At 38.0% G+C, this 26517-nt stretch overlaps 1 protein-coding gene and 1 non-coding gene across 2 annotated transcripts in view; one reads left to right on the top strand and one right to left on the bottom strand.

Moving 5' to 3' along the window:
- FRMPD4 (FERM and PDZ domain containing 4) overlaps positions 1 to 26517 on the bottom strand; it is an 864755-nt gene that overhangs the window by 699943 nt on the left and 138295 nt on the right. The window lies entirely within an intron of this gene.
- On the top strand, positions 15819 to 15925 carry LOC123571561 (U6 spliceosomal RNA). The gene has a single exon (XR_006695697.2). It is a non-coding gene; the product is annotated as a U6 spliceosomal RNA (small nuclear RNA).

The raw sequence follows: 26517 nt of genomic DNA, 5'->3' as shown, positions 1-26517 counted from the left end.
CTGTTATTTCCTGATTTTTTAATGATTGCCATTCTAACTGGTGTGAGATGGTATCTCATTGTGGTTTTGATTTGCATTTCTCTGAAGGCCAGTGATGACAAGCATTTTTTCATGTGTCTGTTGGCTGTATGAATGTCTTCTTTTGAGAAGTATCTGTTCATATCCTTTGCCCACTTTTTGATGGGGTTTTTTTTTTTTTCTTGTAAATTTGTTTGAGTTTTTGCAGGTTCTGGATATTAGCCCTTTGTCAGATGAGTAGATTGCAAAAATGTTCTCCCATTCTGTAGGTTGCCTGTTCACTCTGATGATCGTTTCTTTTGCTGTGCAGAAGCTCTTTAGTTTAATTAGATCCCATTTGTCCATTTTGGCTTTTGTTGCGATTGCTTTTGCTGTTTTAGACATGAAGTCCTTACCCATGCCTATGCCGTGAATGGTATTACCCAGGTTTTCTTCTAGGATTTTTATGGTATTAGGTCTAATATTTAAGTCTCTAATCCATCTTGAATTAATTTTCGTATAAGGAGTAAGGAAAGGATCCAGTTTCAGCTTTCTACTTGTGACTATCCAATTTTCCCAGCACCATTTATTAAATAGGGAATCCTTTCCCCATTTCTTGTTTTTGTCAGGTTTGTCAAAGATCAGATGGCTGTAGATGTGTGGTATTATTTCTGAGGCCTCTGTTCTGTTCCATTGGTCTATATCTCTGTTTTGGTACCAGTACCATGCTGTTTTGGTTACTGTAGCCTTGTAGTATAGTTTGAAGTCAGGGAGCGTGATGCCTTCAGCTTTGTTCTTTTGGCTTAGGATTGTCTTGGCAATGTGGGCTCTTTTTTGATTCCATACGAACTTTAAAGCAGTTTTTTCCAATTCTGTGAAGAAAGTCAGTGGTAGCTTGATGGGGATGGCATTGAATCTGTAAATTACCTTGGGCAGTATGGCCATTTTCATGATATTGATTCTTCCTATCCATGAGCATGGTATGTTCTTCCATTCGTTTGTATCCTCTTTCATTTCACTGAGCAGTGGTTTGTAGTTCTCCTTGAAGAGGTCCTTTACATCTCTTGTAAGTTGGATTCCTAGGTATTTTATTCTCTTTGAAGCAATTGTGAGATCAGTTGGACATGGGAAGGGGAACATCACACACCTGGGCCTATTATGGGGAGGGGCGAGGGGGGAGGGGCGAGGGATGGCATTGGGAGTTATAACTGATGTAAATGACGAGTTGATGTGTGCTGACGAGTTGATGGGTGCAGTACACCAACATGGCACATATATACATATGTAACAAACCTGCACATTGTGCACATGTACTCTAGAACTTAAAATATAATAATAAAAAATAAATAAATAAAAAGAAGGGTTTATCCCTAGAATATATAAAGAACTATTACAATTCAAATAAGCTGTTAAAAGCACATTTGGATGAAAAATTAAAATTACAATGTTACATTACTCTACATCTCTTAGAATGGCTAAAATGAAGAAGACTGAAAATATCAAGTGCTAGTTTGGATATGGAGCAACTGGAAATCTCATACATTGTTAGTGGGAATACAAGGTGATGCAGCCACTTAGGAACTAAGTGCTAAGACTTTAGCACGTCTTAAAAACGTAAGCATACCACTTAATATCCATCCCAGATAGTCTACTTTTGCTAATTACTCAAAAGAAATGAAATTATATATCAAAAGACTAGTTTGTTAACACTAATAATGCATTTATTCACTCTTAGTCAAAAACTGGAAAATAAATACCAAATCTATTGGTGAATGAATAAACAAATTGTAGTACATCCATACAATGAGATACTATTCCATACTAAAAAGGAACAAACTACTGATACACACAAAAAATGATTGAAACTCATCATAGAAAAGAATACGATCATGTCCTTTGCAGGGACGTGGATGGAGCTGGAGGCCATTACCCTTAGCAAAATAATGCAGGAACAGAAAATCAAATACCACATGTTCTCACTTATAAGTGGGAGTTAAATGATGAGAACACATGAACACAAGAGGGGAACAGCAGACACTGGGGCCTACTTGAGGGTGGAGGGTGGGAGGAGGGAGAGGATCAAAGTATCTATTGGGTACTAGGCCTAGTACCTGTATGATAAAAGAATCTGTACACCAAACCCACGTGATACAAGTTCACCTGTATAACAAATGTGCACATGTAGCCAGGCGTGGTGGTGGGTGCCAGTAGTCCCAGCTACTTGGGAGGCTGAGGCAGGAGAATGGCCTGAACCCAGGAGGCAGAGCTTGCAGTGAGCCAAGATCACAACACTGCACTCCAGCCTGGGCGACAGAGTGAGAGTCCATCTCAAAAAACAAACAAACAAACAAAACCAAAAAACAAAAAATAAATGTGCACATGTACCCCTTAACCTAAAATAACAGATTAAAAATAAAATAAGTAAATAAAATGGTTGAAACTCAAAAGCATTATGCTAAGTGAAACAAGCCAGACCCCAAAGGTCACACACTATGTGATTCCATTTATATAATTCCCTGGAAAATGCAAACTCACAAGAACAAAAATCAGATCAAGGGCCAAGGGTGATGGGAAGTAAAGATAAGTATAAAGGAGCAGGAGAAACTTGTTGGTATGATCAAAACGTTCTATATCTAAACTGTGGTGGCAGCTGTATAACTATATACATTTGTCATAATGCATTATGAATAAATAAGTACAAATGGAGGGAAGAGATTATTGACAAATATAATCCTCACGAGAAAACACAGGTATAGAAGTAGGTCTCCTCATCTTCTCATTCTAAAAACTCTAAATATTTACCTATCATCCAGCTGAGAACATTGGAGAACTACCTGGAAGCTTCATGAGTCAACACATTGCCTGTATGAGGAGAAAGACACGGTATAGTTTTTCTGTAAAGTTCTAGTACCCAGCAAAGGTACTAGACAATCTCATAGCTACTCGATAAATATTTATATTAACAAATGGACAGATAAATGTATTCTCACAAAGATACTTAGCCAAGATCAGATACTCTTCCAGGTGTGGAGGTGGAATAGTAAATGGTGAAATATGAAAACAGAGAAATCGTATAAATTAATGAAATTCCCCACATTACCGTGTCAATGGCATCTGGATGACTGTTTTAGAATCTTTGTACATAATAATACTCCTAAATCAGTAAACAAATAAACACTTCTTAAAAGGGATCATGCATAAATAACAAAATGACTCTCTTAAATATTAAAATAAACAAATTGAAATAAAGTCTACCGAAATCTCAAAATTTTATGCAAGTGAAATTAATCTGCGTAGATTAGAAATTGCCTGAGCTGAAATAAGGTTCTATAATAAACTATTTCACTTAAAATAGGAATAATTTCTTATTTTATTGAATTTTTAAATAATGAAGCAAACTCAAAGGGTTCTCTGCAAGCCATTACTTTCTTAGCTCTAGATTATTTTCAAAGTAATTTTCAAATCAATTCATATTATTTCTAAAGAAATGTCAAAATGTTCTCACTTGTTCTCAAAGATACTACTTTTTTCTTGTTCAATTTTTATCTTGCAAATTTTCCTAATATTTTTTATAACAATTTTGTTTTTCTGATCCAGATGTAAGTTATTGCATGTATTTCTCATGCCTCTGCCTTTGTCTTTTATGACATTGCCATTTTGAAGAGTATCATCAGTGTTGTTGTAGAATGTCCCTCAATCTTGGTTGTTCTGATGTTTCTCATGACTAGATAGTGATTAAGCATTTTAGGCTGGTATATCACAGATTTGATATTGTGTCCTTCAAGCTACATCACACCAGGAGGCACTTGATATTCATTTGTTCTATTATTGGAGATGTTAACTTGGGTAATTTGGTTTAGGCGGTATTTGTCAGATCTTTCCATGGTAAAGGAATCTATTATCCTTTGTGATTAATAAATGATCTATGTAAAGTACTTTGATAGTGTATAATTTACTTCTATTACATATATTTTAATATTCAAATATTATGACACTGTAAAGTATAATATCTTTGAAAATAAACACATTTAATCATTAGTGACTTCAGTATAGTCTGGAATAGAATGATACATTTAATTACTATGCATACTTCCAGAAGCTATCATATGCGCCTATCATTTCAAGACATAGATTTAAGTAGAAGTTGATAGAAAGGCTCTTCAGAAATTACCTATGTTTTTTTCCTGTACCAACGTGAGGCTTGTGGTTTATGCTTTGGGCCCATGATCTCTGTTGGACAGTCACTTCCTCTCTTTAAAATTCAAGAGCGTGTTCTTCATTCTAGAGGAAATAAAATGCCTTTCCAATGTACCGAGAAATGTACCATTTCACCAAATATCAAGAAACCCAAGAGGCCAGACTAGATCAATAAATAAACTTCCAGCCCCTGGCCTAAGCTCCAATGATTTAGTTCCATTTATAAAGTGTTAACCTTGAAATACAGCTTGAGATAAAGTTGAACACACTTTATTACAATACAAACTGTTAATACAATAGAAACAACACTTGCTCAAAGTTATCATGTTATAATAGAAAGATCCCTAGAGTCCAAGACAACCAGTGTTTTTAGCTTGACTCCATCACTGAAACCAGCACTTTTCCCTTCTGAAAATCGGTTTACTGATCTTTGAATTAGGGCTCATGGTACCAACTTTGTGGTGTTGTATAAGCAATAAATCATTATACATGAAAGAGGTTTGGAAACCATAGAACACTTACAAATGTTAGCCAAAGAGGGGGAAAGACCCTCCAAAATATAATTATACTGTTATTTCCTACATTGAGAGTCACTCAACTTGGACTTGATGCCAATGAAAATCTATTTATTAAAAAATTTTCAACACTTTGAATGTCTGAAAACGGAGCATCCTGATTGTGCAAAGGAAGCAACACTGAATAGAACAGAATTTTAATGATGCCAAGAACCAAGCATAAACTGTTCAAGAGACTGACTGCTTTCTCTGCTGACTTCATGGAGCGAAGTAGTTTTAAGAGGAACAGCTGCCAACTTGAGTCGTCAGCCCACCGCATACCTTTTACAGTGATGCTAGAGCTGCCTACACACAACGCTGTAGGAAACACTCAAACACTGGTTGCTTTTATCAGTTGTGTGTATACACACATACATACGCATGGCCATGCATACACACAATGGTTCTGACAAAGGAATAAATCAGTTAACCAAAGTATAACTCCCTTCAAGGACTGCCTACATGCTGTTTTATGCATTCATCTAATCCAATTCTTGAATGGTTAGACTACAGGGACAGTGGCTGAACGTACCTTCCCAGTGAAAGAACCAAAAAGACTGGAAACAAATGGTCTAGCTGTATCATAGTTTCTGCTCCACTCCCAAGTGCTGAAATAAGCAATGGTAAAGCTAGTGACTGGAGTAGAAGTCTTATATAAAACAACTATGTACCAGATGAAAAGCTTTTTAGGTAATTCAACTCCCAGATGAAGGAAGTAGCAGATGACAATAGCTGGTTATATTGGGGCTCATAATGAAGGATAAGCAAAAGGAGCACTGAAAAAACTTGCAGGCCTTATAATACAGATAATGTTCAGGAATTGACATTTGAGAGTAGGAAAATGAACTATCTGAATGCTGATCTTGCTTACAGTCATCTCTCTCTCTATGCCGACCACTGCAGCCCTACAACAAAGACTTCATTACCTTTTTGTCTCAGTTGTCTTCCCACTCTGACCAATTCTTACCCCATCTCCGGGACAATCTTCTTAAATGTGTTGACAGTGATTGCTCAGGATGATGAAATTATGGCTGACTTTTTTCTTCTCTCCCATATGTTTCCTCAAAGATGTCTCAAGTGAAATCTGCATAGTCTCCTCATCTTATAAATATTATGGTTGGTAAATAAATCTATGGCCTCTTCACCCCACAGGACTACTTCTGTAGATCATCAATCCAAAATGCTTGGTTTAAAATACCTCCTCTGACCAGGCGCGGTGGCTCATGCCTGTAATCCCAGCACTTTGGGAGGCCAAGGCGGGCGGATCACCTGAGGTCAGGAGTTTGAGACCAGCCTGACCAATATGAAGAAACCCCATCTCTACTAAAAATACAAAATTAGCTGGGCATGGTGGCACATGCCTGTAATCCCAGCTACTTGGGAGGCTGAGGTAGGAGAATTGCTTGAATCTGGGAGGCGAAGTTTGCAGTGAGCTGAGATCGTGCCATTGAACTCCAGCCTGGGCAACAAGAGTGAAACTCCATCTCAAAATAAAATAAAATAAAATAAAATAAAATAAAATAAAATAAAATAAAATACCTCCTCTGTGTATGACACCAAGTACCACCCTCCTCTTCCCACCTGCTTGCCATTACATTTAAATCTATTTCCTTATTCCATGAAGATGTTTATCCCTTAATAGTCCACATTAATTGCCTCTCTAGTACATATTAATTTGGATATTGCATTCAACATCCTTGTCTCTCAATCCCCTGACTTCATCTGCAATTACTTTCACCTTCGCTTCACTTCTGCCTTCTCCCATGGCCACATTTTTATATTGCCTTCACCTAGAAAATCTCTGTGTCTGAAATCTTAAACTCAAATAATTCCCCTTGGACCGCAACTTCTTCTGCCTCCAGTTCTTTCAGTTAACTATTCTTTGGCCTCAGAGGGACTCCCTGTTTCCTTGGTCACTCTACTATTTTCTCCCTATCCATCACCCCTACCTCCTGTCATTCCTTCCTTCCCCATTTAATTTAGTTTTACGGACATTTATTTCTGTAATACACTTTCTTCAATCTCCTCTCAAACTCACTTAGCCAAATCTTAACCCTAACAAACTCAACTCTCTAAATTGACACCACTTTCACCAAGATGCTGACAACCACTGTAGAGAATCCAAAACAGAATGGAGTGATTACACCATAATGAAGGTAGTCAGCCTTAATTGGTCTTTGGTATTCCTTTGACTAGTAATTTTTGTGTATTTCTGGTAATACCTCTTTCCCAATTTCAACAACTATTTCAACCTTTCTTTGAGCTTCTCAAAATTCCTACCTACACATTTCTGAGCCTCACATTTATCAACTGTCAAATAAGAATTATCTTAGATGACTTTATCTTAGACTTCCCAGAGAAGCAAGAAGTTCTCAGGCAAGTACTTATTTTCAGATGACTTTATCTTAGACTTCTTAGAGAAAAAATAAGTTCTCAGGTAAGTACTTATTCATTTACCACTGACAGATTCATAAATTTACCAACAACTTCCATCATTGTTTTGCTTATGCCAGAAGGTGTTCTTTCTTCCTTCTAAGGCTAGTCTCTCCATTTGTGCTGTAGAAGCCATTTCAGTACAATTTTCCACTCTCATTTGTCACCAACATTCAGCATTCAAACATGTTCCAGTTCCTGACATTAATTTAAAATTTCCTCTCTTGGACCCATAGTCCTCTCTAGTATTTTTCCTATTGTTCTCCTCTCCTTTAAGGGCAAATGATTTCAGTGAAACTATTCTCACTGTTACAATCAATGATTACTGTATTGCTAAATCAAAGGATATTTCCAGCTAACTTCTTTATACATTAAATACTGCCAAGGACTCACTTCTTTCAAACATTCACTCTAGGAAACACATCTTGCAATGTTCTGTACAAGCGTAGGAGTTTTTTCTCCATTCCCTTGGCAAACTCCTCTTCTCTGCCTATCTTTGAAAAGCTGGAGCTCTTCCACCTCCCTCTTGGTTAGTTATCTTTTCAGTTTCAACTTCTATGGCTTCAAATACTGTATGATGATGATTCTTAAGTTCATATCTCCACCCCAGTACTTGCTTGTATTTTCAGATTCTCCCCTGCCTGTTGGATCACACTACTTGAATGTCCAAGCATGCATGTCAAATTTAGCATGTTTATTTTGTATATATTTTTTCATTCTCATCAAAATCTTCCTGTTTTCCTGTCTTAGTGATTGATACCACCAAATCAAAACCTGGGGTTAACTCCAGAATTCTCCCATGCCTTCATCTTCCACATCCAAAGAAACATCAAATTCTACTGATTCCACTCCTCAAGCTTTCTCAACTGTGTCCATATCTTGTCACCTCCCACTGCCATAGTTTTGGTCCAGACCACAGGTATCCCTTGCCCTTACGGAAGACAACTTATCTCTTAAGAAGTCCCTCTGATTCCATTCTGGCCCTTCTTCAGTCCACTCTCTACTTCAAAAGCAGAGGGAGCTTTCTAAAATACACACCTGATTATGTAAGTCTCCTGTACACAAGCATTCAACAAAATCCAGTTGCTCCTACAGTTCAAATTCCAGACCAGTCCCTTGTTGTGGAAGCTATCCTGGACACTGTAGGACGTTTAAGAAGTATCACTGGCCTCCGCCCACTAGATGCCAGTAGCACCACCTCTCCTTCCCTAAGCTGTGACAACCAGAAAACATCTCCAAACACTTCTAAATGCCTCCTGAGTGATAAATTCGTCCCTGGTTGAGAATCACTGACCTAGAGTAATAGAAAAAAACCTTGACTCCTCAGCTCTTACCCTCCCAGTTCATCATCTATACTGATCATTTCCACCTTGCAATGGGAAATTCACAGCCATGAACATTGTCTCCAATGTTTTGAGCTTTTGTTCTGGACATTCTTTTATTCCTCCAAGTTTCTTTTTAACCTGCCAAATATGTCTTGTAGAATTTATTTTGGAAGATTCTTATAAATAACACTTTTTTTCTGAATAGCATTCATCACATTGACAAAGATGATGCATGCTTCTATTCACTACAGTTTCTACCAAAAGACTGACCTCCTGGGGAAAACATGACTGTTCCTGTTACTGAAAATTGACCAAGCACGTTGAAACATGCTGTTCTGTATTTATTCCTCCTCTACCCAATCCTCCCATAAATTACTGTGAACATTGGTATTGTTACTTTATAGCTTTTCCCTCCAGAGAAATTGCACTGTATGCTACTCATACTACTCCTTCTAAGAAAACTGCAGTTAGCATTTGTTACATGTGTTCATTACCTGAAAGACATTATGGTAGATATTTTATAAACATTATCAATCATCCTCACCCAAACCCATCCGTGGAGGCATTATTGGAATCTGTTAGAGTACCTTAGGAAAGGAGATGCTCAGTTGGGTTTGGGGTGAGGGGTATTAGATACTCAGCTCAAGAGGGAAATGTCTACCACAAAAACATAGCCTTTATTCCTCATCCTATTGCTTTGTTTTAGCTAATATTCTGTCTTTATCTCTAGTAAGTAGATGGCTACCTCCAACTTGCTTTTAGGCTTCATTTACTTTTTCTCCCTGCTAGTGCTTGCTAATGGACAGTGTCTTCTCTAACAATGTTAATGTCCATTTGTTTTAGCATGGTTCAGGTTCCTCTTATAACAAACAAATTGTTAGATGCCTGTGGTTTGTTGCCATTCCCAGATTGCCCATAGAGAATACATTCTGTTTTTGCTGTCTGCTGTATCACTTAATGCTGTATTTTCAGAAATTTCAATTGCCAAGAAATAAAGTTCTCTCTGAATAGCTCAAGATGAGGTTTTCCAAGTTGATGACCAGCATTGAGACCTCCCCCACAAAAAAAAAAGCAATTAGAAGAGGACCCCAAGTACCAACAGGTCTACCTAGGGATGTCTCATTTGCAAGTTGACTCCATCATCTTGACTGTGAGTGTCCTTTCTCTTTACTGTGGGGTGTTATGCTAATGGAGTGGTACTGAACTGAAAGGGAAAAACAAAAGATGTTGCAATGTAGATGCTAACTTTTCTAGAAAGCCTTTTGCTTTGAGATGATCTAGAAGACATAGCATTCTCCTACCAGGATGCCAGTGTGCCTCATGAGGTCTGGAAAGTTTCTAATGATTCTATGAGCTAGACTGGTTTTAGCCTTACCACAATAGCATAAAGGTAAAAACACAGTGGTGCTATTAGGGGTGGGGGTCCTAATATTTGTAACAATTCTCATTTGATCTACAATAATTCTTTTTTTTTTTTTTCTTTGAGACGGAGTTTTGCTCTTGTTGCCCAGGCTGAAGTGCAATGGCGCGATCTCGGCTCCCTGCAACCTGTGCCTCCTGGGTTCAAGCGATTCTCCTGCCTCAGCCTCCTGAGTATCTGGGATTACAGGTATGTGCCACCACGCCCAGATAATTTTGTATTTTTTTTAGTAGAGACGGGGTTTCTCCATGTTGGTCAGGCTGTTCTCAAACTCCTAACCTCAGGTGATCCGCCCACCTCGGCCTCCCAAAGTGCTGGGATTACAAGCATGAGCCACCGTGCCCGGCCTGATCTGCAATAATTCTCATTTGACAGATGATAAATGTGAGGCTCAGAAATGTCAGGACCAGAAATAAGTATATAGAATGTGTTATGTTGAATTGGAAGGTCTCCAAGATTCTTACCTCCTTGGTATATATGCCCTATATAATCCCCTTCCTTATGTGTAAACATGGCCTGCTTTTTTTGATGGTGGAGTCATTCTCATGATTAGGTTATATTAAATGGCGGGGATGAAGGCATTTTTGTAGATATAATCAAAGTCCCTAATTAGTTGAGATTAATTTAATCAAAAGGGATATTGGCTGAGTGAGCCTGACCTAAAGAGGTGATCCCTTTAAAAGCGGGTTTATGCAAAAAGAAAAAAAGTAATGGAGACACAGACTTTACACCCTTCAAGAAAATTAACTCAAAATGGATCACAGACCTAAATGTAAAATATAAAACTATAAAACCCCTAGAAGATAACATAGGAGAAAAACTAGATAACTTTGGGCTTAACAACGACTTCTTAGATACAACACTAAAGGCATGATCCATGAAAGAAAGAACTGATAAGCTGGACTTCATTAAAATTAAAAATATCTGCTCTGCAAAAGACACTGTCAAGAGAATCAAAAGACATGCCACTGACTGGTAGAAAATATTTTCAAGAGACATATCTGATAAAGGACTGCTATCCAAAATATACCAAAAATTCAACAATAAATAACCCAATTTTTAAAATGGGCCAAAGAAATTCACAGACACTTCAACAAAGAAGATATACAGATGGCAAATAAGCATATGAAAAGATGTTCCACATCATGTCATCAGGGAAATGCAAATCAAAACAACTACATACCACTACACACCTATTAGATTGACCAAAATCCAGAACATTGTCAACAACAAATGTTAGCAAGGTTGTGTAGCAACAAGAATGCTTATTCATTGCTAGTGGGAATGCAAAATGGTACAACCACTTTGGAAGACAGTTTATCAGTCTTTTACAAAACTAAACATACTCTTACCATACAATCAAACAATTACACTCTTTGGTACTTTCCCAAAGGAGTTGAGAACCTGTGTCCACACAAAAACTTGCACATGGATGTTTACAGCAGCTTTATTCATAATCGCCAAAACTTGGATGCAACCAAGATGTCCTTTAGTAGATAAATGTATAAACTGTGGTACATTCAGTCAATGGAATATTATTCATCACTAAAAAGCAGTGGGCTATCAAGCCATGAAAAGACATGGAGAAAACTTATCTACATATTACTAAGTGAAAGAAGTCAATCTGAAAAGGCTATATACCAAATGATTCCAACTATATGACATTGTGGAAGTCAAAACTATGCAGATAGTAAAAAGATCAGTGGTTGTCAGGAGTTGGGGGGAAATAAGAGATGAATAGGTAGAACACAGAGGATTTTTAGGGCAGTGAAACTTCTCTTTATGATACTATATTGGTAGATACATGTCATTACACACTTGTCTTAACCCATAAAATGTACAACACCAAGAATGACCCCTAATATAAAACATAGTCTTTAGGTGATAATGATGTAGCAATGTAGGTTCATGAATTGTAACAAATGTACCACTCTAGTGTGAGATGCTGATAATGGGGAAGGCTACGCATGTGTGGGGCTAGGGAGTATATGGGGAAATTTCTATACCTTCCTGCCAATCTTGCTGTGAACCTAAGAATGCTCAAAAAAATAAAGTCTAGTCAAACAAACAAACAAACAATCCCCACGCATTAACAACAACAAAAGAATGCCTAGAGATTAGAGAGATTCTCCTGCTGGTTTTGAAGAAGAAGCTGGCCACCAAGAACAGTGGGGACTTCAGTCCCACATGTGCAAAAGACTCAATTCTGCCCAAAACATCATGAGCTTGGTAGTGGACTCAGACTGGCTGACATCTTGCTTTCAAGCTTGTGACATGCTGAGCAGATAATGTAGTTAAGCCACACATGGACTCCTGGCCCATAGAAACTGCATGCTTTTTAAGCCACTAATTCTGTGGCAATTTGTTATGCAGCAATTGAAAACTAATACATCCTTTATGTTGGGTTATAAAATTCAATGGTTGGCAACAGAAGAAGACTAGTGACTTATTTAATAAACTTGCTTCTTCCATGTTACAGGAACTTCAAAGATATGAGCACTATTTAAACACCAGGTAATAGAAAATGGTTCATTTTCAGTGGTTTATAAGCAAATGATTTGTTTATATTTAAGATTATGCTGGCCATTTCTCAGAATTAATTTCATCTATACAAGTAACATATCCCAGATATTAGTTTTACTATTCTTTTTGACTAGGAAGACAATTTAGTTTAAAACATTTCATTCGATGTCAATAACTGCATTATGAAGTCCAATTTAAAAGAATCAGGGACTGAAATATTTTTGATTTTTTTTGCATCAGGACTATTATTGCTTATTTTATTTATACCTCAGCAAATTTGTTTTCAGGAAGCAAGGGCTGAAGAATGAGTATTGACTTCCATGAACAGTTATTGCTGATCACTGTCACACTTGATGTAACAGGAAGAAATTGTTTCAGGCTGATTCTAGTTTTCCTCACACAGATTGCTCAGTCACATCACATGATGGCATCAAATATTTATGTGGTTGAGGAAATCATAGTTTCTCACAATTCAAGATTTGAAGATTGTCTCTTACTGTAGATAAAGAATACATTGGACTGATGAGAGAACAAACTGAGTTAACTTTGAAGACCTAAAAGTAATAAGCCATCTAAAAAGCCTTAGTCATAAGGAGTTTAAGCTTTTTGATAAGAATTTTCAGAGTAACAATGAGCCCTAGATTAGATTACTCAGTTTTGCAAGTAAATAGGTTGAACAGATATAAGTCAAAAGGAAGCAGAATTCTAATTGATATAAGAAGTTACAACAATTTCATCTTTTTAACAATCAAATAAGCTGCCTTGTGAGATAATAAGTTGACAATCACTAGAAGTGATTATGCAGAAGTTGGAAAATCACCAGTTATGAAGGCTATAGAGCAAATTCTTATACTACATGAGAGAGTGAACACAATAACCAGTAAAAGTCACGATTTCAATCTAAGAGATTTTATGGTTCCAAAAACATGACATGATCAGTTAAAGAGAAATCCTATACCATTACATACTTGTATTAAGCCATGATTTATGACATGATATATATATATCACCCATTATATATTACAAGAAAAATACGAATTAATGGGTTTTTCCCTCCTTAGGTATAATGCAATCTTGACAATTTGCCCAAACTCATTGACGGCAAAGGGCAGAATGCCCAGACACAGTTGCTGGTATTTAAGACTTCACTCCTAGTGATTCGTACATGGGGAGGGTAATTAAGGAAGGAAAGATAACAATTAAAGGATAGAATACAATGGCACACACATAGCTTTATCCACCACCACTTTCTGCACAGTGCTTGAAAATTCTGCCTTAAACAAGTTGGGATCAGGAAAGATCCTCAATATGATTTCCTTGAGAAATCATTAGTATATTGGGCAGCAATATGAAATAATATGATCTTCTTCTCATAGAACCAATTATCTCCTTTTCAGAGAATTTTCACATTTCTAGGTTAAATTAAATCTCCCTTATTTTATTGCAAAATCCATGATTCAGGAACAATGTTAAGTTTTTATCTCCATCCCGAGTACTTAAAAAAGGACCTCAGTGATACATAAAAATGTATTAAATAAGTTAATAAACTGATAAGAAAAAAAAGACAGGAGGATAAAACAACCTTAACATTCCCTAAGGATTCTGCCTAAAGACCTCTTATTTTTCTCTCAAGGCAAAAGATGATGGTGGCTTGGCTTAGTGTATGCCAATGGAGATAGAAGCTACAGGACTAGCAAATGGGTTGCTGTGGAGGATAAGAAAGAGGCATGAGTCAAGGAAGACTTTATAACCTGAATAGCCAAGTTAATTATTTATTGATATGGAGACCACTGAGAGATGAATAGGACTTCTATTAGTTATCTAATACTATGTAACAAATTACCCCCAAGCTTAGCAGCTTAAAATAACAAACATTTATTATGTCATTATTTCTGTGGGTCAGGTGCCCCAATGTGGTTTAGCTGCACCCTCTCTGGCTCAGGGTTTCTCACAAGAGTGCAACTGAGGTGTCAGCAGTGGTTGCAGTCATCAGGCTTAACTGTGGTAGGAACCACTTCCAAGTTCACACTCCTGTAGTCATTGGCAGAGTCCAGTCCTTTAGCAATCAAATGGTTGTTGGCCCAAGGCTGTTCTTAGTTCCTTGGTATGTGGATCTCTCCAACAGGCAGTTCAGAACATGAAAAATGGCTTCCTCAGAGTGAACAACTAAGGAAAGCCACAGAGAATGCAAACAAGATGGAAGTCAGTTTTTTGTAACCTAATCTTGGAAGTGGCATCCCATCGCTTTTGCCATAGATTCATTAGAAGCAAAATAGGTCCGGTCCGTACACAAGGGAGGAGATTATACAAATATGTGACAAAATGTGAATACTAGGAGGCAAGCTTGTTGAGGGTCATTTTAAAAGTTCTTATTACAGGTTTACACAGAAAAATCAGGAGTTCCTTTTTTTTCTTTCTTAGATGTCCCAAGTTTGACCTTGAATGGCCTCTGAGACACCTAAGAGGAGAAGTCAAGTAGGCAATTGTCATGATTCATGAGTCTGGTGCTCAGAGGGGAGGTATGGACAGGAGACACCACTTTGAAGAGTATCAACCTATATTTAAAGTCACATAAATAAGTGAGATCTTCCAGAAAAAATAAATGGAAACAGAGATAAGAGAAAAGGATTCAAGACCAAGAGTGGCGAATTTCAACATTTTTAGGTTACATAGAAGAAAGAAGGAAATGAAAACCAAAAAGTGGCCAGAGGAGAAGGGGAAAAACCAAGATTCTTGAGGTTATAAAGTCAAGAGAAAAAAAAATTGTAGAATAAAAGATGGTCAATTAATGCAAATGTTGCAGAGAGGCAGAATAAGATGCAGACAGTGACATTATTATTTTTTAAATAAAAATGTGGAAAAAGACTAATTATATATTGGTAAGAGACCAGGAAAATAAATTGTGTTATATTCATACAATGAGATACTGTGAGCAATTAAAATGAATGCAAAAGGGAGTCACTCCCATCAACATGGAAAAAACCCAAAAATATAATGTTAACAAAAAGCAACTGCTGCAAAACAGATATTATTTAAAAGCTTAAAAGCTAAAACTAAGTATATATTTGTATAAATCCATGTGTATATAGAAATAATGTAAAAGCAAGCATATGAATTATTTTTTAAAATCATGAAAATATTACCTCTGGTGAGGGTGTAGGGAAAATGTGATCAGGAAGAAGTATACAACAGTTACTTCTCTGTAAGGCATCATTCTTTTCTGAAATATAAAAACAAGTATACAATAACACATGGATTTTCTTGATGATATTCTCGCTGTCTATATGCTTAAAATGTGTCATAGTGAAAGTTTTAACTTAACAAAATTTGACAAGATTTGGCAACTCTTTCAAGAATGGCTTTCAGTGTGTGCTCGCTTCGGCAGCACATATACTAAAATTGGAACGATACAGAGAAGATTAGCATGGCCCCTGCGCAAGGATGACACGCAAATTCGTGAAGCGTTCCATATTAAAAAAAAAAAAAAAAAAGAATGGCTTTCAGTGGAGTAAGCTAAAATGGACTAAAAAGAAACTTAACTTCACTCTCTGAGTGACCTTGGAGAAATTATTTTACTTCTCTAAACTTCAGTTTTCTCATCTGTAAAATGGTGTATAAGTGCCTGAATATGTGGGTGTGCACATGCATCAGTATGTATGTGTACATAAAAATGCATGACACATTCATAAATGCACACACACATATGCACGTATCATAAATGTATTGCAGGCAATAAACAAAAGCTATAATTCAACCTTCATGGTGAAAATTAAAAGACAATCTTTCAGAGCTTAGCTAGAGTACAGATTATAGATAAAAGAAATGGAAATGGAAGGGGAAAGAAAATGGTAGGGAATACTGCCAAATGGTTTCCAGATCCATCTGAATTAGTACAAAGAAAGGAGAAGTAAAAAGAACTTCAGAAGCTTTGTGGCTCGATCGTAGTTACCTGACTTTAGAAAAAATGTAGCCTCCAGCCCCACCTTCTTCACCACTGCCACTCTTCCAGAAAAGATTCAAGGAACAAAGCCAATGGGCATCTCTTTAGCAACTACTTAACTAAGAAATGACGGGCTGAGGCAGGAACCTAAAGAAGATGACCATTGTAGTTATGACTAGGATGGGAAAGCCAAACTAAGCTTAAAGACCCTGAGGAGAAACTTAAAGGGAGTTATTGCTTTAAAAAAATGGAGCAGAGTTCCTGGAGGTGGATGAGAGAGCATAAAGACCTGAGAACCTTTCTCCAAGTGCCCTGTGTCCATTACTGGCAAAGAGTCATCCAACCATTGTCTTTCAAGTTCCTACTAAGTGCCAGGCACTGTTCTTTGCATGAAGAAACCATCAGTAAATAGGAAAAAGCCCATGGCTTCATGAAGGTTATATTCTAGTGGTAGGAAATGGTAAATAATAAAAGAAATTACAAGCAGTGGTAATTTAGATAAACAAAGCAGATGAGCACTATGGGGAAGGGTTGGAAATTAAAAATCCAGTGAGCAGGAACAAACTCATTGATAAGATGCCATGTGCCATGTGTGGGAATTTGAGTCCAGGAGATGAGGGATTACTGAGGAGTCTGAACTTCTTGGGTCTCCTGGTGTGTCTTAGTCTGTTCAGGCTGCTATAAGAGAACACCATAGACTGGGTGGCCTATAAACAAGAGAAATTTATTTCTCAAATTTCTGGAGGCTGAGAAGTGTACGATCAAGGCATTCGCAGATGGGAGTCTGGTGAGTGTCTGCTTTTTGCTTCATAGTTAGCCATCTTTTCACTGTAACCTCATATGGTGGAAGGGATGAGGGAGCTTTCTGGGTTCTCTTTTGTAAGGGCACTAATCCCATTCAAGAGGGCTCCAACTTTATGACAGAGTCACCTCACAAAGGACACAATTCTTAATTCCATAACCTTGAGAGTTAGGAATTCAACATCTGAATTTCAGGACAACACAAACATTCAGTCCATAGCATAGTGCATACTGGGATAAAAGACAAGATGAGATTTGTCCTGACAGTTTCAAGTCACATCAATAGTGGCAGCAAGACTGTGAGTGTGGTGGGGGGAAAGAGGGAAGACTGGGGGACTTGAGACAACATGATCTAGCCAGCTGCATACAAATACCCAGGGCTCCTTCTTGACTCTTATTTGTTCTTATAAGAAGTTTGAGATGAATACCCTACTGAAAGCCAAGACTAAATTGGTGGTAGAAGAAATACATTGTTGGTTCCCAACTCTGCTTCATTTGGGAGACACTGTGAAGGATTCTGTGATTAGAGGCATCAGCACAGAGGACAGTCTGCATCTGAAGAGAGATGAGCATGGAGATACATAGATCTGGGCTTTCACAGACATAATGATGCTGGTTATGTCTTCAGCATAACTGAGAAGGCTAGGTGCATCATGTCGCAGCCCAGTTTCATGCTGATTTAACATGGAATGACCTAGGAGTGAGCTGCTCCTGACAAGGGAGAAGAGAAGTGCAGAAGTATTTAATCTTCATGTCCATTTCTGAGAGAAACTCTAGTACTGAAAATCTCTGATGTGAGTCTTTTAGCAGGGAAAAAGTGGGCCTAACTCTCAAGGAAGAGTGAACTCAGCAAATTTCCTGTGCTAGCACATGGGCTGAAGGTGTGCGTGTTGTCAGCAGTTCTCAAAAATGCAGATGTCCTTTTAGTTGAAATACTAGCAAAAAATTTCCCAGTGCTTATACTGTACAAGACACTTTCTAAAGTGCCTTATATGTATTAGGTCATTGAATTTTTTTCATTTAAACATATACTGTACCAACTATTGATTACGCATCATACCAAGTTCTGGGGACACAAAGGGATGACACATTTCTGGCTCTCTGAGAACTCATGATCTATGGGAGGGGATCCTGGGGATTTTCTAACCCAACCTTTTGATATGCAAGGAGGAAGAAACTGAGGCCCAGAGAAAGTCTTACTTGCCCATGGTGACACAGCAGAGCACAGCTTAGCACCAGAGCAGAGGCTGTCACCCAAGCCTTCCAGCTCTCACTCTGTGCTTTTTCAGCTATGCTGAAGGTCTCACCCAATAACATGGTGTTGTTCTGGGACACAGTCCAACATGTCACCAGCAAGTTGATAAGCTCAAAAGACTTGAGGCTCCAAAATATTCCAAGGAAAATATCTGCCTATATGCTTGATGTGAAAACAGGACTTCTTCTGACTAGTGATCTAGTAATATCCCAGGAACTAGCTATGCATAAATTTCCAGGGTCAAAATTTAACACTAGATGAGTAATTTTAAGTGTTGAGAAAATAATCTTCCCAAGGGCCAATGGATTTTTAAGAAACACATTTGGGAGCAGATAGAAGCAGGCAGGGGAGGCTTTTCCTAATAGAATCTATACTTGCATAGGTTATAAAGAACTGAATAGAACTGGAATAATAATTTTAAAATTACTGCTATGTTTATTTCACATTTGAACCTTGTTCCCTTAAATGATATTGAGTTATTTAAGCCCCAAATGAATATTTTGTTAATATTTTATGAATATAATTATCAATTTATTTGTCAGCCATGTAAACCAATAATAGATATATTTTTTAAAGTAAGAGAACTATTCAGTCCCCTTAAATTCGCAGCCTTACAAGATGTAGAGAGAAGAAAGCACAGAAGTGTTTTTACAAATCACTTGAACACTGCTCTAACACTTCTCATTTGGGAAAGAAAAAAGAAGCATGTTAAAAAGGTAAATATGTTATTATTTTCAGTTATTTTTTTGCATAGGTTTGAGGCTAGAAAACACAGACTCAGGAAAATACCTCTCCACTCCAGGGCAATTTGATTTTAAATAAACTGATGCACTGACTCCTGGGTATATCTATCTGCATGCAATTTTTAAATTAATGGACAAATAATCTCTTATAGTCAACTATGAGAAAACAGATGAATCACAGGATTCTTGAATAGCACAGCTCACTAGGACAGACCTCTGTAAAACCATTTTATTTCAATACAGATTTGAAAGCTGATTAACATACATGTTTGTGGGGGAAATAATAGAAATACATTATTATAACCAGATTTTGCCAAGACTTTGGACAAAAATTTTCCGAATACCCTGAGGACAAGGTGGAGAATCATGGTCTGCATGATTATTTGGTTTGGGGAATTTTTTTGAATGGTAGACTCTACTCAAAGGGGGTTGATTAATTAATTGAAACCCTAAAATGGATGCATACTGCAGGGCTCCCTATAGCATGCATTCACTTAACATTTATTTGTTCTCATGTTATTTTCTTTTCCTCCTGGACACATACATATGTAACTCAATTATATATCTCAGCCTCCCTTGCAGTTCCATGTGGCCAGGTGACTGAGCTCTGGCCAGTGGAGTAATGTGCACCATTTCCAGGTCTGGTTCATGAAAACTTCCCATTCGCAGTTCCTCATACACTATCCACTCTCCAGCTGGCTGGAAGAAAGACAACCCTGGTGCGGTCCTGGAAGCCAGGTGATGAAAACAACAGAGTCATGAGGTAAAAGAAAACCAGGCCCTTACATTTTCCCTGGGAGAAGAGCCACCTAACCAGAAACACCTAGAATGACTGGTTGTGTGAACAAGAAATAAACTTCACTATGTTAAGCCATTAAGATTGCAGGGTTAATCCATATATTACTGTAGGTTGCATCACCTTAAACAGTAAATAAATTCTTGCTATGTGCAAAGTACTATGCTGAAGGTTATGGGGGATACAGATATAAAAATCCAGATAACTTTTTAAATTAAAGAGCTAGCACCTACATAGGGAGATGGATGTTGATATTCATAACCCAAGAGAAAGTGATAAATGATACAATAAGAGTACAATAAAGGGTACGGTGGTTAAACTAATAAACTCTGGAGCTAGATGTCACATGTTCAAATTCCAGATCTGCCACTGACAACTCTGTGACTTTGGGAAAGTTACTTATTTTCTCTGAACCTCAGTTTCTACATAGATAAAACAAGGCTGCAAACAGGACTTACCTCGCAGATTGTTGTGAGGATTAAACTAATTAATACATGCAAAGCACTGTGAACATTCCTGACACATAATGAGTGCTTAAAAATGTTATCGTCATCATTATTATGGGGTAAGGGGAAGAAATGAGGTTGTATCCAACTGAAAGGACCAAAGGCAGCTTCCTGCAGTTATCATTTGAACTTGGCCTTGATAGACGGGTAGAACCTGGATATTTAGAAGTCATGGCTTAGGGTTAATATCTTCAAAGCAGAGAGGAAAGAAAGGCACACATATAGGGAGGACATTATGGGGCAAGTAACTAAAAAAAAAAAAAAAAGTGAGCAGTCCAGTTGAATTCCCACCCAGGGAACCTGCAGCGAAGAAGAGGGCCCACATTGTAGAAGCACAAAAGCTCTATTGAGGAGTTTGGCATTTCTTTATGCCAAACTCTTTTATACTGGGAGTGACAGAAGGTGCTAACCAGGGGAATGGCTTAGTCAGAGCTGTGTAAGAGAAAGATTAATCTAGCAACAAAGTGTAAACAGGATTGAAAAGAGGAGAGAGAGAGAGAGACACTGGTTAGAAAGTTATGAATACGTGAAAGCAGGAGACAATTAGGAACCTGATATGGTGGTTTAGTTGTGAATTAATGAGGACCAGAACTAGGATAATGACAATGGGAATAAGGAAGAAAGATATTATGAGACAAAGATTATCAGAGGAATGGTATCCAAGTCAGTATTTGATATTGGCCCCAAACCCATTATCTGCTATTCTGATGTCCAAAACAATATCTCTAAACAAAAAGTTGAAACTCATTTGGCAGTAAAGTGGGTTCTGAATGGATGAGATCATATCGGAGTTCTTTATTAATCTCACTTAGTGTTAATATAATTGTATTTTCTGTGAAAATAATAGTGTTTGAACACATGGTGCTGCTCTACAACGTGGTGGTAGTATACCTAATAGATGGTACATGCACTGTACTGCCTTTCTACTATCTGAAAACATGTGAATTCCAAAATACCTCTGGCCAAAGGACTCTGTGTAAGAGATTTGTGTGTGTTATGAGTTGAATTGCATCTCCCAAAAAGATATGGTGAAATCCTAACCTGTGGTACCTGTGATTGTGACATTATTTGGAAATAGGGGTCTTTGTAGATGTAATCAAGTTAATATGAGTCATCAGGGTGGGCTCTAATCCAAAATGACTGGTCTCTTTATAACAAGGGGAAATGTGGGCCAGGAACAGTGACTCACACCTGTAATCCTAGCACTTTGGGAGGCCAAGGCGGGCATATCACCTGAGGTCAGGAGTTTGAGACCAGCTCTGCTAACATGGTGAAACCCCATCTCTATTAAAAATATAAAAATTAGCTGGGTGTGGCTGGGCACAGTGGCTCAAGTCTGTAATCCCAGCACTTTGGGAGGCTGAGACAGGCGGATCACAAGGTCAGTAGATCGAGCCCATCCTGGCTAACACGGTGAAACCCTGTCTCTACTAAAAAATACAAAAAATTAGCCGAGTGAGGTAGCGGGAGCCTGTAGTCCCAGCTACTCGGGAGGCTGAGGCAGGAGAATCTCTTGAACCCTGGGGGTGGAGGTTGCAGTGAGCCGAGATCGCACCACTGCACTCCAACCTGGGCGAAAGAGCGAAAGTATGTCTCAAAAAAAAAAAAAAAAAGAAGGGGAAATCTGTACACAGAGACAGACACACACAGAGGGAAGAACACCCTGTGAACATGGAGGCAGAGTTTGGAGTTAATGTGACTGCAAGCCAAGGAACACCAAGGATAGCTGGTAAACACAGAAGCTAAGAGAAAGGCATGATACAGATTTTTCCTTCGATTCTTCAGAGAAAGCATGACCTTGCCAACACCTTTATCTTAGACTTCTAGACTCCAGAGCTATGAGAGATTAGGTTCCTGGTTTTGGGGGGTTTTTTTCCACCATAGTTTGTGGTTCTTTGTTACAGCAACCCTAAAAAACTAATGCAAAGTGGTATAGTTTGTATGGTGCTCTTTTCAATTCATAAAAAACACTCTCATTATCTTAGTTTACAAAACTCGTTGTGGAGGAGGTGATATTGAGCTTCATATTTCTCATCTATTAAATGGAAATGAAAAGACTAGGACAATGTCACTCAGCTACCTATCCATATAGCCAGGACTCAACTCAGTAATTACTTCTCAAATATATACCATGTTCCAGTTACCAAGCTAGAACCTGGGTTAAATGTAATAACCCTCAAGCTCCTTTCAGTCTGAGAATCAAGGTGCTGTGAATGTATACTGCTAATCCTCCCATATACAGCCTCATATAGTTCATCTTTTGAGAGAGATTAAGGACCCCAAGATTTGAATTTGAACTATCAACAGAAAACCATATAGTCCTTAGTTTCTATTCCCTAGGGACAATAAAAGCATTGACAATAGGAAACAAATTGCAAAAAAAATAGGAGAAATTAATAGTTTTGTATCATAAGCCTCTCCCTTATTTTTGGACAATATGCTCTTGACCCTTCACTGACCATTTATTGTGCTGAACAAGCTCTTTCATGAAGGGCTGTGTTTGATGTCCCTTTGAGATAAAAATATTTTTAAAAAAGAATTGATAGGTAAGTACTTAAAATGCGAACATCTGAAATTGAGCTTACTCATAAAATCAGATTCCAGGGAATAACCAGTTCCTGACTTGCAGAGAGAGGATGCTATAAACACTGTCATGGGCAGAAAGTCTAGCTTCTATTTTGTGACTGGAATATGTGCATGTTACATACTCATATAAATTTCCTGAACAGTCCCATCCTCTTCTGCTTCTCTGCATTCAACCCTGCAAAAGAATTCAATGAGTTGCAAGGGCCCAACCAAAGAACCAAGGAAGCAGAGGCAGAGTGTTAGTAGTCATTGCTTGAGAAGGTACTAGAAGTGAGAGCAGGAAACGGATCAGAATCCACCAGAGAAGCCGGTAAGGAAGCGTACACAAACTATCCAAGATCAGGGCAAGTAAAGAGCCCAAAGCTAGGTCAATCAGCACGAAGCAGGAGGATATAAATAGTAGCGGTATACGGGGCAAGTCTATTCTAAGGCACACAACAGCCTAGTCAATGGGGAAAGAGAGGAACAGTGTAAAGCTCACGACAGATGCAAGCTCTGGAGAAGGAAGGCCAGGGTTTGCTTCCAATAGAGGCTTTGGCTTGCTTCATGGGAAAGGTGAGCTTTTCCCCAGTGTGGACAGGCTGAGGTCCATAGCTGGAGTCATTTGGGAAAATCTCTCCCGAGGAAGAAATGGGGTCGGGGAGAGGAGAGAGAGAGGCGTTCCCTAACTTTAGCTATAGTTTGGCCTATATACCTCACCTTCCAAAAGCAGAGATTTCCATTTGTTGGCAATGTACTTTGTATATTTAAGTATGGAAAAATTATTTTAACCTAAAGAATTGATTTTATAAGGATAGTGCTCAATGTAATTTTTTTTCTTCAGCTAACCTTCCTTTGCCTAATGACCAGAGGTATAACTCTCAAGGTCAAATAAGCACACTAAATATTCTATAACATAGATGAAAAGGGATTAGGTAAAATAATCTCCCTTCCCCAAAAGCTTTTCCGGAGAAACACATTTGCAGGGATGCATTAGTCATTATTATTTTTAAAAAAAGACAGCTGAGGATAGTTGTATAAAATCAATTCACTCCACATTTAATGCACTCTAGTCTGCTTAATGCACATAATAAGTACACTAACTGCATTGAGCCTCTCTCCTCCAACTCAACCACACTTCATAAAAGGAGCATTAGATAGCCCACAGACCTCATATTTTTCCTTTCATTTCCTTTGACTTAACTCATTCAATGAGCAACTCTCTCGTTTCTCTCTAGTGGTGTCTTGGCCTAACTCTCAGATTTCTTCTCTTCTACTAACTTCTCCAATCATGAGCTCCCAGGAAGGTGTATAATTTTCTCTGCATTACTGTCCAAAGCCAAGTTATAGAATCCAATGGAATGGAACCCTCTTCTCTAGGTAAAATAGTTTTCCTATCATTCCTTCTTTGCTTATCTTTCTGTGTCACTGCAAGTAAGAGAAACTCTGAAAAGAAAATAGCAATGAAAATCAGCAGAGTGATTATTTTTCTTGTGTGAAAATAAAGCCCCAATGAGTACGGTGCCTCTGTCATGTCACTGGGGAGTCTATTTCACATCTCTTTTTCTACTCAGCCTCAGCATAGTGTGTGGCTGTCATCTCACGCCTGCTGCCTCATGGTTACAAAGCAGCTGCTTCTCCTCTTCCAATATTGTGAATATGCCCAAAGTAGGAACAGAAACAGAATGATAGGCAAAAACCACCCAAGTCAGTTGTATTTCCTGCTATTTTAAAGAACATTCCTTGAAGCCTAACTATGTATTTTAGCTACATCTTAATGGTCAGTCAGAATTATGTCACATGGCCAGCTATAAATGCACAGGAGCCTAGGAAATGCAGATTTTACATGGAAAAATTTCCACCCCAAACACAATAGGATTATTTTAGATAGAATAAAAGGAGCAAAATATGTAAGCTATCTGGTGACAGACATAAAAGAAATAATTACAAAAATATACAATAACAAGCTTTGGTAAGTGGAAAAATGAAAAAAGTACAGGTTAGTATGAAAGCACCCAATGAGGCAATGTGATCTAATGAGGGGAAGATGAAATGATCACAAAAGAATTATTAATAAGTGAAACCTGAGAAATACATAGGAATTAGCTAGGATGAGGGGCAGCGTGTTCTCTTCTTGCTACCTTCAGACTGGGGAGATGGCCAAACAGACCTGGAAACTAAGCTTTTAAAATTTACTATGAAATGAACTATAACATAGGATGGGGTAAGGGATTGTAGCGTGTATTCTTAAAATTCCTGAACTTGGAAATGACAATCTTGCCAAAGTTAGTCTACATAAAGATCAATCCCTTTGTCTGACCACACTTTTAGAATTAAAAAAAAAGTCAAGAATTTTGCGTTTTTCAAAATCCAAGCATAGTGTTGCCAGTTACAGAAATGCAGCAAAGAAAATTCGCCCACTCTTCTTCTTTATATATCTGTGGGTCCAACCACAGAGTCCTCATCAAACTAATTTATTTGTCCTTTACTGTCGAGAATGGTGTTTTACACTGTTATTTATTGGGAAATGGAGGAAGATTTGTACTTTAATCATCACAACTCCACCTTTAGATCCTTATATCCCACTTCTCTGTCATGGGCTGTGGTACTTAGGCAGTTATTGTCTCCACTGAAGCTTATACTCAATAAAAATCACAGAGTACTTGATGCTGTATATTGTCAGCAGCTGTCCAGACATAGCTCTCTCTCTCAAATTCCCTAAACACACACACACACACACACACACACACACACACACACACACACACACAATCCAGTATGTATATAATTCTGTTTTCTGCATCCATAGACTTTTCTCTTTTGCTCCTTCCTCTTTGAAGCACAAAAATCTCTAAGGGAAAAATACTATCTTTTGCTTTCTTGCTTCCTTACTTCCCACAATACCTGGTTTAACTCTCTGTAAAACGGGCACCCAGTAGACATGGATGCCTATATCCTCTCTCTCAAGTCAGACCTAGTCAAATGTTTCAGCTTGCAGAAGTGAGCTTCTAGACCCATAAAACAACTGGAATGTAGCATTAAAAATAAGAACTTGTAAATACTAGGGCAGATAGGATTCACTTGTCATTGTGAATTCTAAATGCCATAAAAATAGTTAATTTAGAGCAGAATGATGAATGTCATGAGTTATAGGAACAGCAGATCGGCTCTTCATGGATAGCAGTTGTCTTCTCTCTTGTTTGAGCAGAGAGACCAGAGGATAGACTTTAAGTAGCTCCTGCTCCCTGTCACTTGTTGCTGTCTATTATCAGCAATACACTGAGGCACGGTTGAAAACCAGTGACTGTGCTGCCAAATCTGGGGCTGGTGCCTTCTGAATGAAGGTGTAGAGGAAATCTGAGTAGATGACTCCTCTCCATTCATGGCATGGGGGAAAAATGAGACTTGGCTCTAGTAAGATTTTTAATAAGCACATTATATGCTTGTCAAGAAAACTAAAAA

The sequence above is a fragment of the Macaca fascicularis genome, chromosome X (assembly GCF_037993035.2).
Source record: "Macaca fascicularis isolate 582-1 chromosome X, T2T-MFA8v1.1".
Classification (NCBI taxonomy): Eukaryota; Metazoa; Chordata; class Mammalia; order Primates; family Cercopithecidae; genus Macaca; species Macaca fascicularis.
Note: the sequence above shows the minus strand (reverse complement) of the source record. Positions and strands in the feature narration are given on the sequence as shown.